The sequence below is a fragment of the Lepisma saccharinum genome, chromosome 12, assembly GCF_977018435.1.
Source record: "Lepisma saccharinum chromosome 12, izLepSacc3.1, whole genome shotgun sequence".
NCBI lineage: Eukaryota > Metazoa > Arthropoda > Insecta > Zygentoma > Lepismatidae > Lepisma > Lepisma saccharinum.
The window spans coordinates 48,391,551-48,408,836 of NC_139240.1; positions in this window are offsets into that span (position 1 = coordinate 48,391,551).

Below are 17,286 nucleotides of genomic sequence, written 5' to 3' on the forward strand. Positions count from 1 at the left end.
CACTTGTCAACTGTACTTTCACCTAAAAGGCTAAACATATTTACTTCCATCTAGAATGTGGTTGGGCTTTATATCTCACGCTCTTTTTCCTTCATTTTCTTCCTTCTCCTCTCCTCTTTCTCTCTTGTCCTTTCCACTCTTTCTAACACCTTCTTCCATTCTTTGTTTAACTTCAGTCCCCCATTCCAGTTCATTGTGTCTTCTTCACCTTTGTTCTCTATTTCCTTGGCTTCCTTCCATTTTCTCACTAGCATTCTCTTCCCCCTTCCTATCTCCTTAGCCTCATCATATGTCATGTCCTGTTTCTCTCGTGTGTTTAAATATTGCATTTCTCTCTCTCTTAAGTCGTACATCATCCCTATGTTGTTTCAACCTGTCTTTCAGCCTCTTTTTCGGTTCTCCTATGTACACACTCTGACATTGTTTACATTTCACTTCGTAGATAATCCCTTCCTCTTCCTCTTCCTCTTCTCTGTTTTCCATTTTCTTGTTTGCACTCTTCGCTATTCCGAAGAAGCTTCTCCGTCCCTTCCTGTAAGTTTTAAAGATACAGAGTCTGAAGAAGACCTTGCTAGAAGTTTGAAACGTTACGTTTGGTTTATGTTTTTAATAAAATAAATTACAGCTTTGGTCAGCATATTTATTTTTTCATGATCATGGAAACCAGGCTTAATGGTGTTATAATCATGTTTTGAGTTAAATTAATATTATAGTGAATTTGTAAAAGATTTCACTTTATAATTTGTATTCTGTACTTATACTTTTAAATACCTGTAAATAAAATTAGTAACATTTGACAATATAGTTAGAATTCATTATTTTCCTATCTCCGGGCAACGCCCGGTAATGAACTAGTATTAAATAAAGTAATGTGGTCATTCCCCATCCAGGATGAAGTCTGATGCATTAATTTTTACATGCATTAATAATTAAAGCAAGTCAAAATCTCTTGTTAAAGTACAGCTTCAGTTTTCCTTTGTGGTAAGGGTTTTTCATTGAATAAAAATATGTATCTTCTTAATTTCCGGCTATAACTAAGTAGGGGGCGATTAAATAAATGTTAAGAAAAATGGGGAAAAGGTCAAGAAAAGTCACGAAAAAGTCAAGAATTTTGGATTTTGTTATTTTGGTCGACACCCTCGTATATCAACTCCCTCGTCGAGTGGGGGAGGGCTGAAAGTTCAAATTCTATTGGCTCTTTTCAACTCTTGAGAGCCATGAAAGAAAACCAAGAATACAGAACTCTTTAAAACTTAAAATAACTAACCCTAATTAGGATGTGATTCTGGCCAGATATCACACAGTTATTCACACACAAATGAAATAATAATACACTCATTTAATTACGCATAATTATACCCAAAACACATAATAATAAATACTGTTTGTAACAAAGAGAAATAAATTCCGCTTTTGGCCACGTGTCGTACAATCTGTTCCTTACAGTCTTTTTTCCGAAAAGACTTTTTCAATATAATTTTTCTTACACTTGGCGCTAGTGACAAGGACATTGATAACGAAGGTTTTGCGAAACTGGGACTAACTGGTGAGATAATCGTACGATAAACTCCAAGTGCGACTGGCTTATTGATTTCGTGTCATCAAGGCTTGATATAATGATGTATAAACCTTGTCCTCTTTATAGAAAGTGGGAAAAAAATATCTATGTTAATGTCACGTGTAGCACAAGGTAGTATCCAAGTACTGCCGAAAAGAACTTCGGACTTGACACTTGTCAAAGTGATTCCTTATGATTTCCTTGAAAGAGATAGGACTGAACTGGTATTATTATGCCGTGGAACAGATCCGTAGCTAGATATTTTGGCCCCCTAGGCAGGACTGTGGTTTGCCGTCCCCCATTCCCCCCCCCCCCCGCACTACCAAGAAACGAAATTTTATATGCGGGACGGATCAAGAAAAAAATTCCACTCGGGCGACGTGGAATGTTGGCGCCCCGATATTTTCTACCCTGATCCTCCTAATTTCCACCTTCTTCCAATAAAAATCATGAGAATGTTATATGTTTACGGTTTTAATGACGAATAATAATAATAGCCTTATTGTAAAACTTCTTTAAGGTGAGGAGGGACAATTTCGCACCAGGCATGCATTTATTTAAATATCGTCAGAATTGGCATTGCTACTAAAGAAAATCCACGCGTAATTTGAGAGTATGAATTTCTCCCCATGTTGCAAGTGAAAGTGGTTTCTAAAGTTGATTATTAAGCTAGATACCATGTTTGTAAAATGTAATGAATACGTATTTACAGAATCCCATGTATTCCTTACGGAGAGACAAATTGAAGTTACGGCTAAACAAATGGGAGTTTCGACTATTTCTAGCGCAAATATCATCTTCAATCGATCCTTTTTTCCGCCATCGGAAGTTTGATATCTCCAAGAAAACGAGTAAAATAATTCTCCTATAAGCGTAATGCATTTCTCCTTGCCTCCTACAGCCATACTGGCAGTGTTGCCAAACCTGATGTGTATAAAACAGCTAAATTTAACCTTAAATTTAGCTAAGTTGACTTTCAAGGAGCTAGATTTACGAAGGCTGGATAAAGTGCCTTCCATGGTAATTTTAGTTGTCAAGAGGGTGGGGAGGGGGCGCTGCTATTACCGGTAACTTTAAAGTGATGACAATCTATTCTTAGTTTTCACCTTTTAGATCTGACGGCATCACCCATCTCAAAAATCGACCGATGGTTATATGAATCGAAAATAAAGGATTACCGGATAACAACATTGTCATCTTCACCTCAGTCAAGGCGCTATATAAAAATAGCTGGGGAGGTAAGAGGGGGGGATGAGACGACGCAGCCAATATAATAATATCACGTCACGTGCAAAATATATACGCATGGCAAAAGTTGGTCTATGTCCGGGGCTAGCATAGTGGGACGGGTGCCACAGTCCACAGCCAAGCGAGTGCATGAAAGAGCCAGATCTGGCCTCAAAACAGTTAAGTTGGCAACAGTGCTTCCAGCTGCCTCAGAGAGAAGGACCTAGGGGAAATTGTCCCTCTCCCCATTAAGCATTATTGTTAAAGACCCGTTTATTGTACGAGGGACGATCGGGAAAAAATAATACAGAACTTGTAAATTCCGGTAGGTATTTTTTAAACGAGTACAAACGGACTCACGTGAAAGGACACTTCATACACTACTTCTCAACATACTCTCGTCCCCTGTTCAGCCATTTATCCCAGCGCTCGGGGTCCTGTTGTTGGAGCCAAGCCCGTGCTTGACAACATCATCGGAGTGAAACCGGCGTCATTGCAGTGCCTACGAACAGCGATTCGGAAAAACAGGCCCAGAAGACTTCTCACCACAGGAGTCGTTCTGCTTCTTGACAACGCAACTACGCTCAAGGCTCACAATACACGTGACATCCTGACGGGTTTTGAGTGACATGTGCTCCAACATCCACCATACTAACCGGACCTTGCTCCGAGTGATTACCATATCTTTCCTCCTTTGAGGAAGTGTCTCAGAGGACGCCGGATTCACACGGATGATGTTGTGCAGCACGAAGCAAGGGTTGGGCTCCGACAACAGGACCTCGAGTTCTATGAGACAGGCATCATGAACCTCGTGTAGCACTGGGATAAATGCCTTGTTGTACTATTTCTCTATTTCTTCCTATATTTTTGCCTGCTCCTTTCGCTTTACTTTCTTTCTCCTCTTTATCTATTTCTCGGTATCTCCTTTTCCCTCTCTCTCTTTCTTGCGCGTCCATCTTTACTTCTCTCTCTCTTACTTCCTATATGTTTCTTTCTCTCTCCTTGTCGTTTCTTAGTGTATCATTTCCTCTCTCTCTTCTTGCCGCATCACTCTTAATATATCTACTTCTCTCTTCTTTCTATAGCTTTTTCTTTCTGTTCCCTTATTCTCTTCTTCGGTTTCTTCTTTCCGCTCTCTCTGTCTCTTGAGCGCCCATTTTATTCATCTACCTCCTGCTCCATGGCTCGAAATGGAAATTTTCACGAAATGGATCGCTTTATTCTCGTTAACATGGTGTTATTATCTTTTGTCCCTGGTTAATAGAGCGACGAGATAACGGCTATTAAAAACATGCGCTGTATCACAGTTAACAGTAGTTAATATTACAATATTTACATGATGTAGGATCAAATACATTTGACACTAGTCTTCTGGAATTTTCTTCCCTTTTTAAAATTTAAACAGATGTAAATTCGTGGATGTAGTGGAGGGCGGGACTCAGCTACTGGGCGGGTCGCAGGTGGTGGATAGCAAATAGCCATCAGATATGATGGTTAGCTGCGAATAACCAAATAAGCAGTCCCGGACCGAGGCGGCAGTGCTGTCAGGGTCTGGAGGGAGTGATCTGTGGCAGGATCACACCCATTAAAACCCAGAAATGCCCAAAGACAGCACTGTGACATGGCGAAGAAGTGCCGCCATTAATTAAGCACAGCCCCTGCTGCCTTGCAGAGAGTGGAGGGATCCCCAAAGGCTAAGGGAAGGATACCCTGACAGAAAACCAAGGGGTAGGAAGGGCTCCGAAGGCAAAGCAACACCAACCTACCTAGGGGAGTAAACCTTAAATAAATCGTGGTCCTCCAGGTTGGGGGTTGGGCGTAGGGTTAACTCCCCTACCCCGTCAAAAGAACTTGTTACGGATACCACAAGATTGCCTCGGAGGAGATCGGATAATTTGTTGACGACCCGGCGAAAGAAAAGGTTAATGAGAAGGAAAACCGATATAATGCTCGCAACCTGGAATGTAAGAACATTGAAGAGACCAGGAAAGCTGAGAGAAATAAGAGAAGAAATAGAAAAGTATGGAGTGAAAGTGTTAGCATTACAAGAAACACGCTGGAAACGACAAGGAATGATAACGTCTGGAAAACATATACTGATGTATAGTGGAGGAGAAACTGGTAACAATGGTACAGGTTTCCTAATCCAAAAGTCTATTAAACCAAGTATTATTAACTTTACAGCAATTAATGATAGGATGTGCTCAGTCAGAGTTAGAGCAAAATTCTTCAATATCACAATGTTTTGTGTGTATGCCCCCACAGAAGAAGCGGAGGAGGAGGAGAAAGATGCTTTTTACTCAAAATTAGAAGAAGAAATAAATCATGTACAAAGGCACAATGTAAAAATCATACTAGGGGACTTAAACGCCAAAATAGGAAGAGAAGAGATGTACAGAAGCATAATTGGCAAAGAAAGCCTGCATGAAGTAAGCAATGATAACGGAAAGAGATTGATAGACTTTGCAAGCAGTAAGGAAATGGTAATTAAAAGTACTTGGCTTCCACGAAATGGCATAAAAAAGGAGACCTGGGTGTCTCCAGACGGCCGCACAAAAAACCAAATAGATCATGTTATAATAGACAGGAGACATGCCACAGATATTATGGAGATCAGTAGTTGTAGAGGTGCTGATGGTGACACAGACCACCATCTAGTGAGAATCAAGTATAGACAGAAAATTGATGTGAAAAGCTCAAAAAAGGAAAGTAAGAACATGAAACATAATGTAGAGGAACTCAGGAATGCCAGAGTAAGAGAGGAATACCAAGAAAAACTTATGGAGGCACTAGAAACAAAAAAGGATATATGAGAGAAAGGAGAACTAGAATGTAAGTGGGAAATACTAAAAACAGTAATAGGTAAGGCAGCAGAGGATAAATTGGGAAAGAAACAAAACAAGAAGAGAGAACAGTGGTTTGATGAAGAATGCTCAATATTAACACAGGAGAGAAACGATGCCAGAAAAAGGATGCTTCAACGGAGAACAAGACAAGTAGTGGAAGAATATAGAGAAAAGAGGAGAGAAGCAGATAAGACATGTAGAGCTAAGAAAAGACAGTTTGAGAGAAATAAAATAGAAGAGTTAGATGAAATGAAAGATAGAAATGAGATACGAAAGTTCTATGAGAGAACAAGAGATCTGAAGAAAGGATACCAACCCAGAGCGGTTTTCTACAAGGATAAAGAAGTCAACCTCAATGGAGACAAAAGAAAGATGATGGAAAGATGGCAGGAGTATTTCTGTGAACTACTTAACGGAACCAATGAGGAGGATAAAGAAGAGGGGAAAAGTGATGAAGAGGAAGAAATAAGTGAGGAAGAGGAGGAAGAGATAATACCAACTTTAAAGGAAGTAAAAGATGCAATAAAGTCTCTAAAGAATAATAAAGCGCCAGGAGAAGATGGCATAGAATCGGAGCTGTTGAAATATGGTGGAGAGGGAGTGAAGAAGGCCATACATGAAGTGATAGAAGAAGTTTGGATAAAAGAAGAAATGCCCAGAGACTGGACAGTAGGAATAATATGCCCGATACACAAGAAAGGGGATAAAGCTAAGTGTGAAAACTACCGCGGAATAACACTACTGGATGGAACTTATAAAGTATTTGGTAAAATTTTAGCAACACGATTGGAAGATTGGATGGAAAGAATCATGGGAGATTACCAAGCAGGATTTAGAAAAAATTGCTCCACGATGGACCAGATATTTTTACTGCGTCAAGTGTTGGAGAAGTTCTATGAGTATAAAAAAGAACTTCACCAACTATATGTCGATTTTAAACAAGCATACGACAGCCTGGAAAGAAATAAGATCTACAGTATAATGAAAGAGTTTGGAATTCCAAGGAAATTGATAAAACTGACAAAAATGACAATGAAAACAACGGAATGTAAAGTCAGAGTAGAACAGGAAATGAGAAACATGTTTAAAGTAGAGAAAGGACTGAGACAGGGAGATTTACTTTCTACAATACTATTTAATTTAGCATTGGAAAACGTAATCCGACAACTACCAATCAACCCTGGAGGAACAATATTAAATAGACTAACACAAATAGTAGCATATGCAGATGATGTAGCTTTAATAGCAAGGAATAAGCAAGCTATGGAAGACAGTTATCAAGTATTAGAAGAGAAAGCTCAAGAACTAGGACTGGAAGTGAACACAAATAAAACCAAATATATGAAGATGGGAAATCCAGAAAGAGTCAGAAGAGAACCTGACATAAGAATAAATGAAAAAGAATATGAAAGGGTGGAAGCCTTTAAACATTTGGGCTCAATAATAACAGCAGATAACAAGACAGCTACAGAAATACAGGAAAGGATAACAAGTGGAAATCGATGCTATTTTTCTTTGCAAAATGTGTTTAAATGTAAGAATGTTAGTAGGAACACAAAAATTAAAATATATACAACAATATTAAGACCCATAGTAATGTATGGTTCAGAAAGTTGGGTGATGTCGGTAAGAGAGGAAGATTGGTTGTTAAGGTGGGAAAGGAAAATACTGAGAAGGATATTTGGAGCGGTAAGAGATAAAGAGGGATGGAGAATGAGAACAAATATGGAAGTACAGGAATTGTTTAACCAGCCAGATATTGTAGTGAAGATCAAACAGGGTAGAATACGATGGGCTGGGCATGTTCAGAGGATGGGAGAAGCACGGGTTGTCAAGAAAATATTCAATGGAAAACCGGAAGGGAGAAGGAGAAGAGGTAGACCCAGGAAAGATGGATAGAGGACGTGGAAGAGGACCTAAGAAGATTAGGAGTTAAAGGATGGAGAAGAAAAGCAGAGGATCGAGATGAATGGAGAGAGATAGTCAGGAAGGCCAAGGACCTACATGGACTGTAGCGCCGACCAGTAAGTAAGTAAGTAAGTAAGTAACATTATAATATTTACATGATGTAAGATCAAATACATTTGACACTAGTCTTCTGGAATTTTCTTCCCTTTTTAAAATTTAAACAGATGTAAATTCGTGGATGGTAGTCAGATGGCCGCACTGGGTATTTTATTTTTTAAAAAAATACGTATACATATCCTCAATACTCTGTGTAAGTGCAACTTGTTATTTTGCGTGCAGTCAGGAATTGGTTTTATTGTTTGACTGACTTGAAATTTGACTGTTGTGTTAATCTGACAGAACAATCGAATCCACAAAACACGACTAACTTAACTAACTCTCTAGCCTTCCTAAACCCAAAGGTTTATGGCTGCAACAACGCAAGCCTTCCATCTGTCCCTATCCTGAGCAAGATCTATATACTCTTTTCCATCCCTGCCGATTTCCTTTAGGTCCATCTCAACGTTGTCCCTCCATCTTCGTCTTGGCCTTCCTACAGGTCTCTTACCATCAAGTTTCCCAACAAGAATCCTGTAAACTCTTCTTTCTTCTCCAATTTGTGCAACATGACCTGCTAACCTAAGTCTTCTTGATTTAATCATTCTAATAATATCCGGACATGAATACAAATTGTGCAGTGCTAAATTATGTAACCTTCTCCACTCACTTGTCTCCTCATCCCTTTTAGGTACAAATATTTTCCTAAGGATTTTATTTTCAAATACTTTTAACTTTTGTTTCTCTTTTAATGTAAGGGTCCAAGTTTCACAAAACACGACAAATAATAATAATTAATTAATAAAAGAGAGAAAACAGAAACCAAAAGCCACAAGAAGGATGAAGGGACCACACACTGCTAAGCTCTCTAGCAGTAACAGCACATCTCCACGTAGAGGCAAGGCTAATGTGAAAGCTGTAATATGTACTGTTAAAGAGTATTAACAATTTAGTTCACGCTGAAAGGGAAACGTAGTGAAATGTCAAAATAATAATAACGAACCGGAACGGTGTGTTGCCATTTGTAACGATTACACTACAAAACGTATCTACCTGCGAAGGGTCTGCTAATGAGTCTTAAAATATTTTCGATGCGACAAAACGTACCACTTGATGGGACGGCATCAAAGATCATTTACCGATTTTACGATTTTCTCTAGTTTTCCTGATTTCCATCATACTTTATCCAGGCTTTGGACAGTTCCGCACTGTTATTGGAATTTCCGCGTTTTGCAACCAACTATTCACAAAGCAATCAAAGAAAAGAGTTAGCTTCGCTGATTCTGGGGCTTGAGAGTGTATTTCCAGCCATCCATCATAAACTTCCTCCGTTTTTAAGAAGGCCAGAGCGGCACGCATGCGTATATGCAAACGGATTTCCTCATTCTCTCGATACTCGACCGAACCTAACCTAACCTAAGAGATCCAAGTCGTAATGACTAATGAGGTAAAACGAATAACGTAGCTGGGTGCTCGATAGCGCACCGTGTTGTAATGTCTGACATGTCGAGTGCAAGTTCAAGCGTTTTCCTTGAAGTGGTACGTTTAGTCCCGGAGTAAATATTTTGAGGTTATTAGTGAATCCTCCACAGGTAGCTGTTTATCTGAGTGACACGTTTCGTCGCGAAAACTCAAGTGGTACCTTTTGTCGGGACACCATTTGTGACGAGACAGAACGGGAAGGTTCCTGATTTTCGCGAACCAGAACGCCGTTCCGGTCCAATCGAGCTCTGTCCCTCTCCCTTCTCATTCCTTACTCTATTTCTCGGTACCTCCCATTGAACTATATATAACTGGAAGGACTGCTTTACGGGGCAAAAGCGAAGCCATTCTCTCGCTTAGTTACGCCAGGGAACGTGGGAAGAAAAGCTGAAGCAGACGAATTTTTCTGTGGCGGCAAATGGGTTTTTACGACAGATTATTTCCGAAATAAAAGCCATAATTTATGAGAAAACATTGCAACAAGTACATCACGGTATTTAAGATTAAAATAACGATATCAATGTATTTTTTTAAGAACTTCTTGGTAAAAGTTGATTAATATCAAGAATTCCGCTGCTGCTGTCCGCATCGTGTTGCCACAATATTATTGTTGATATCAGAGCAACACTCTGAGCACCATCGAAGAAATATTTGCGAAGAAAAGAAATATACAGTTTTAATGCACGGACCCATCTTTTTGAAATCAAAATCATATATATCATGAACTTTTTCGTATGCTTCCTTTATTAAGTCATCTGATTTTTTTTCTCAGGTACGTTATATCCAAATGTTGATTTTTTACTCAGGTATAATAATGAATGCTATCGGGATTTTATTTAAATCGAAATGAGATTCCTATACTAATAAAATCTCAAATTAACAAATTTGGATAGCTCATTTTTTGCATATTACTGGACTTGTGTGGCTTGATGCAACTTAAGAAAAGTTGCAAAAAAAAAAAAAGGCTGTGTAAGTGGTATTTCGCCTTTTGGTTATGATCGTATGAAGCATGTAGATAGAGAAAAGACAATATTTGAAATAAATTATTTTTTTTATATATAAATGCGACACTACATGCAAACGTCCGCTCATCTTGTCTTCCAGCTGACAGAATCAAACTAACGAGAACTGTGCTAATGCACGAAAAGAAAGTAATAATTAAATTGTACGGAATAGATTGAAAAGTACACGTATATGCAAAGAACCTTCGATTTCACTCTGTATTGAGACTAAATTTTGGTTTCGTTATAAATCCATATATTTTGGACACATTAATTCTTCCTTTCACTGTGCGACCGCGATATACAGTTATACAAATTTAAATCATAATATCTTGATTAGATTTCATAAAATGAGCGAAGGTGAAGGATGCGGCAAGTGTGTGTAACCAATCGGCTATTACGAAGTTTATTCACTTGCCACAGTGCATGAACCACATGCGTGTAAACTCATTCGAGCTTTCGCTACAACATTTAATTACCGTCATCAACTTTTAACAAATACATTTAGGCGTAGTATACACATATTTAAAGAATGTTACTTACCGGTAAAAGTGGGCACCAGAGCAATTATGTACACAATTTGTACATCCAAACGCCGAACACGACCGTACCATGTTCAACCATTTTGTAAACACCGAGTGCTTTGCTCCTTGCGCGTTCCGAGGTTTCCTCTTTGTTTACAAAACAGAACATTTCCGACAGGTGGCGTTGGAATCAAACACGATGGATACAATCAGTACACAGTCTAGCAATGAGATCTCCAATGACTTTTCTTACTGTATTATTAGCATTTTACCAACTAGGACGACGTTTACAAACAATGAAGACAATGGTGGCTTGTAACCACACATTCGCGATTATCTCGAAAACGGCTCGTTTGCAGACCCATGTTTACTGAGACTTTTTTGCTTCTGTTATCGCGTACTTTCGAACTGTGCCAGTTTGGGCTATTACTTATGATACACCCTGTATAGTTCAATGGTATCTCCTTTCCTCCCTCTCTCTCTCATTTGCGTGCCCATTTTCATTTCCATATTTCTCTCTCTCTCTCTCATTCTATATTTTTGTCTTTCCCTTCCCTCATTATCTCTTTATCAGTATCTTCATTCCACACAGACACACACACGCCCACACTCTTACCGCTTCCCGCCTCTACAATGCATTAGGCCTTCAGGCACACGCATGATTTTTCTCAGTAGGGGCAAGCAAGGCGTTTTTCCAGGAGGAGATGGGGGGAAATGCTCCTTCAGTTTGAAGTTTTCGTGTTCGTGCGACACTCATCTGGTAATTTTCATAAATTACTGCCACTTAAATGAAGTTATATTTGTGAGATTTAAAATTAAAAAAAAATAATCAGAAATTCTTCTTGAATAAAGTAAGATATTTCATCAATAGATGGAGCTAACGAATCGATAAAAAAAAATAAGATAAATACGTGCAAAATGTAGGAATTGCTACAAGATATTTAAGAATAAACTGTTAGGAATTACACCACTACACATAGGAAGACAAATGTTGTACTAGTTTATAAAAATCAATAAAGTTATGCGTGCATACACGAAAATTCACGAATGAAATATAGAGAAATAAATATAAGAAACATTGATCGAGGTTTCTATTGTATTTTGCAATGGTATTATATGCATATTATATATTGGGTATTTTTGCAGCCTCCCCCATATAATAGCTGGGGAGACAAATTTCATAATTCTGGATAAGTTTTAAAGGAAGTTGGTCCTTTTCTTCCTGCTAATCTTCACGGGGCGGCTAAAGCGCCGGGGTGACCTTGTGTGTCCCAAAAGGCACCTTACAACCAGTGATGTGCCGTACACTATAAGTTTACGTCTACATGCGTTGTCTACACGTAATCTACGCGTAGATTACATTGGGTTGTAGTTTACATAGACTACGTAGACAATCTAAAGTGCATTTAAATTAATTTTAAAGGCTTTCATGAAAGGAAAGCGACATTTTCAACTTTGTTAGTTACTAACGAACTGACAAGAATCCTATTTACAACAAAATCTCTCTTCTCTTCTATCATCAACTATGGAAGAAGATAAATAGTATGCATGAAAGACAACAGATGGCAGTCATGAGGCAAAATTAGTATTTTCCCCATAAAACACTAGAATATTTTATGTTAGGTTTTTTTCCTATGTGAGAAATTGTTCGAATTTGGAAGGAAGAGTATGAAAAGTTCTCCTCACACATCAACAACTGATACGCAGTATAATTTTGTTTTACTTTCATGGTGGCCTTTGCTAAGTTATCACCTATCGCCATGTTTTTTACATAGATTACGTCATCTACGTGTATAAAATAGTCTACGTGTAGAATGTAGACTATCGTTGTTTACGCGTAGACGCACATCACTGCTTACAACTTATAATTGACACAGAGGAATATATTTTGATTCGCGAACGCCCAAAGTTTTTTTTGTCAGGTTTTAAATAAGATTGTGCACCACCATAATGGGCCTTAGACAAGAGAGATGTCCAGTACATTACATTTCCATCACGTTGGATTGGTCGAATTGCCTGGCCTCCTAGATTCCCTGACTTTACACCCCTGGACTTCTTTTTCTGGGGCTATGTCAAATACACAGTTTACATCACTCCTGTCACTGATATTAATGATATATATACCAGAATAAGAGCTGCTATTGCCACAGCTGACAGGGATATGCTAGAGGAGGTATAGACAGAGTTGGAATTTCTATTAGTTGTGGTACGTGCCACCACAGGTGTGTGCATGTTGAAGCAGACTAATTAATACACAATAAAACTTCATGCGTTTGTAAATCAAATAGAATATGGTATGTTTCTATATGTCAATTACAATTTGTGCTACGAAGTTGTAAAGTACCTTTAAGGACACCTTGTATTTAAGGTAATTCCTCTACTTTGTGGCGTTCCTTTTGGTGGGAGCTACGGATTACTACGTTACGTTAGTTGCCCAATCACCGTGCTCGGTATGGTTATGAGACTCTCCTTTATGTTGCGGCTACAAGAAGCCCTCTTAGGACGTGATATTAGATGATATAAAATTGTAATTAATTTTTGTTATGAATGAGTAAATGTAGTCATATAAAATGGGGTATTTGATAGTATATTTGCACACTGTGTGTAAAATTTATATTAAAAATATAAACAGCCACATGTAAAGCTGTAAGTCCAATAAAATTTTGTTTATTTATTTATTTAGCAAAATAACAGAACCAATAGTTCCAATTACAAAGGATCATATTAAAAATATTTATAATAAAGATTAAATATACATTTTAAAAATTACAAAAATACAAAACTACAAAACAACAGAATTACAATATTACAAAATACAAAGCAAAAGATAAAACAAGATAAAAGATAAAAATGGCAGTAGGTATGTCACACAAAGTAACAACAAAATACAAACACAATATAGTACAATCACAACAGAGTACTGCTAAATACTTTCAGATACAAACATATTATACATCGCACAATAGACGATGAACACTAAGATTAATTACACAATATGTACAAATATCAAATCCATATGAGAGTAAATAAGGTATGACTTTAAATACATAGTATCGATAAAAATAATATAATACAAACACAGCTTCAATCAAATTTACTGTGAATTTAAATGATTAGGCAATGACAATATATGTATTTTTTATTATTGAGCTATATGTTATAAAAGGAAGCGCGAAGTCTACTTTAATTCCCTTTTGAACAAGGTTGTTATAATTTGTGCATAGTCTGATAACAACTGAAGATTATTAATGTATATTGTTTCTCGATTTATCAATAAGAAAGGAAGCAAACACCTAAAATTTATTGGCTTAATATTAAGTTTAAAACACTTCAGGCGAATCTATTAAGTAATTAATAATCTTATAAAGTATAAAATATTGAGCTATTAATCTTCTAGATTTCAAAGGTGGCACCTGAAAATCTACAAGTTTTGTTGAGTTGAGTTGACGTGATATTAGAAAAATTGAAGAGATATTTTCCTTACCTTTGCTAAAGTTTATTGTCGTTCTATCATTAAAGACCACTAAAAGTGGCGTAATGGTTAGCAAACGCCAGAGATCCCGAATTCGAATCCCGAACTGGGCATGGATGTTTTTTGTATGTCCCTTCTTCAATTTCATCATATCATCACTCATCCTCATATTCGCGATTACAAAAAGTGGGAGAAATGCGAAGTAAAAAAACCCAAAATGAATCAATCAAGAACACTCACAGTTATTTAACGCCATGACAATACAAGTAACCTTTCTTTGTACGATAGTTTCTTACATGTCGTAATCAATGTTCTGTCTCATTGTACTCTGTTGTCGTGGCAACTGATTCAACAATAGATTGTATTCCGCTTCCTGTATTGCCTTTAATCAACATGAAGCCAAAACTATAAATGAATGGCTTATTGCAGAAAGGGACCTGAGTCACTTTTGCACAATTCTGAGAAAAACAATGAAAAATCGTATAATATTAATAGTGTAAGAAAGAAATGTGCCGTTGTTGGCTCATATATTCAACATAATAAATAGTTAATTTTGCAACCCTCAATGCACCCCCCTGCAGTATGCTGCTAGACACAGTGGAGATGAAAAAATTAACTCCGATACCTCAAAAATGTGACTCAGGTCCCTTTCTGCAATAAGCCATTCAAATGTAATTACAACACAATGAATCAAACGTATTAAGCACATTATAGGGAAAATGACAAATAAATTAAACGTATGCATGTTAAAAATGAACAAGGGGTAGCAATTTGAAGTTTTCCTCTTGGACACACACGTTTCTTGCTCTATCTCCGCTTCTCGCTTTCTATCAGTCTCTCTCTCTTTGTCTGTAGGTCTTCCCCATCTTTCTCAGTCTCTTTTTTTATGTTCTTTCTTTCCCTCTCTCTTTCCAGCCCATCTTTATTTCTCTATCCCTTCCTATATGTTCGTCTCTCTCTTTTGTTTGACTTTGTTTTTCCTTGTTATTTATTTCTTAGTATCTTCTCCTCTCTATCTCTCTCTGCGTCCATCTTTATATCTCTTTCTTACTTCCTATATCATTTTTTTCTCTTGTTACTCTTTCTTGGTATCTCTTCCCGACCTGTCTCCCCGTCTCTCTCTCTCTTTTATGTGCCCATCTTTATTTCCCTTCTCTCTCTAATTAATAACTCAGCTAAATCACTTAACGTGATTATTTGTACAACCCATCATGGAAGTACAGCGCCACATTTTATCCTGGTGGCGGAAAATTGAACTATTTTTTTTTTATCGCCATCCTCTTCCCCATGGTCTGCATAGTGGATTCACCAAGTTTCAGAATTCTACGATACCTCAAACAGGCTACAGAGGGCTCTGAGTTGGGTAACTTTAATTCTGGCCACCCGTTACTTCGATGTACTGCGGGATTGCTACAATCCAGAATTCTCCGTGACTGTGCAAGCGCCTACTCCGGATGGCTGGAAGAACTTCAGCACGGAGAACATTGAAAAGAATATAGTGGCACAGTGCATACATTGGACAAATAGTATTCATTGCACTAAAAAATTGTAACATTTGTACACAAATTGCATCTAAAACCAGTTTTTCTCATAAAATTATTATTAATTAATAAGTATGCCCATTAATTATTATAAGCACCTAAAAGGTCCTAAATCCTTCTTTTTTAGCACCTAATAATCCCTTCCCTACCTATGGCATTCCGTCCATGAAGTTTGATGTCCCCGGAAGAAAATGGCTGGATTCAACACTGTTCATTTGAGTGCTCGTTTTCATTTCAATCTCTCTCTCTCTCTCTCTCTCTCTCTCTCTCTCTCTCATACTATATCCTTGTCTTTCTCTTCCCTGTTGTCTCTTTATCGGTATCTTCTTTCCACACATACGCCCACACGCACTCTTACGCACTCTTAAACGTCCTTCTGATATTTACCACAAATTACTACGACTTAAATGAAATTATATGTGTGAAAAATATATAATTTTAAGTTAACTTTTATTTTCCAGGGGTGCATAGCCCCCCTTTCGGAAGCATATTATTTCTTAAAGCATCCAAAAAATCAGAAATCGTTCTTGAATAAAGTAATATATTTTCTCAAAAGATGGCGCTGATGGAAGAATAGAATAAAACTAAGATAAATAAGTGTAGGAGTGTAAGAATTGATATAACATATTTAAGAATAAAATAATATTAATTACTGTATTATACGTGAGGAGCCAAAGCATGTGCTAATTTACAAAAGTCAAATACATTGCGGATGCATATGCGAAAATTCACGAACATTGAGAAAAGAATATAAGAAAAGGAGACCGGAGGTTTTAATTGAACTTATTCTGAAGTTTGTACCTAAAATACGGAAATTTTGTAACCTCTCCCACATAAAAACTGGAGAGGCAAACTTTAAAAAGAAGGTTCATATCGGTTAGAAGCAGAAGCTGGAAAGCAACCTCATAGTTCCAGTCAAGCTCAAAGGGAAGTTGGGCCTTTTCTTTCTGGTAATCTTAACGATAAGCGCGGCCATCAAATGTCCACGTGGTTTGGCAACATTGAAGTGGCATGAGGCGGCGGCTACAAGTGTCGTCAGGATTAGGCTTGATACACATCCATTGAAGCGTAGACCGCTGCGTTGGTGTTTGCGCTATCGGCAGGCGAGGCACTCGCGGCCGTTTGTAGGTATCGTAGAGTGTCGATGAAGCAAGCACACAACAGTTTCCGTAATTATTATTTTTTTTAAAGTGATTTACTTAGAAGATTTTTATATAAGGTGGTGTTCAAACTAGTCGCCACCAATGCGCACACATTTTCGATACGTCTTTATTAAGACACCCATTAATGTAAGCCTCAAGGGTGCTGCAGTCCCGATTAGCCTTACTGTGCATACAGTGGACTTAAACCACCAACTAACGTAAGCTGGTGAGGGGGACTAGATGCGGGTTTGCACGGAGGTCCTGAAAGTAGACAGGAGACTGTGAAGTGACAGGGTTATTTTTACGTAATGTGTTTTGCTAGTGAATTAAACCGCAAAGTGTGTTGTGGCTCAGCAAATGTTTTCTATTGCACAGCGCAGGGGTGCCCACAGGGGAGTTTCATGACGCGCCCTCATCATGATATTTTTTTTGGGGGGGGGGACACAATTTTATACCAATTCTACATAAAAGGAGGGGATCGTTTCGTTT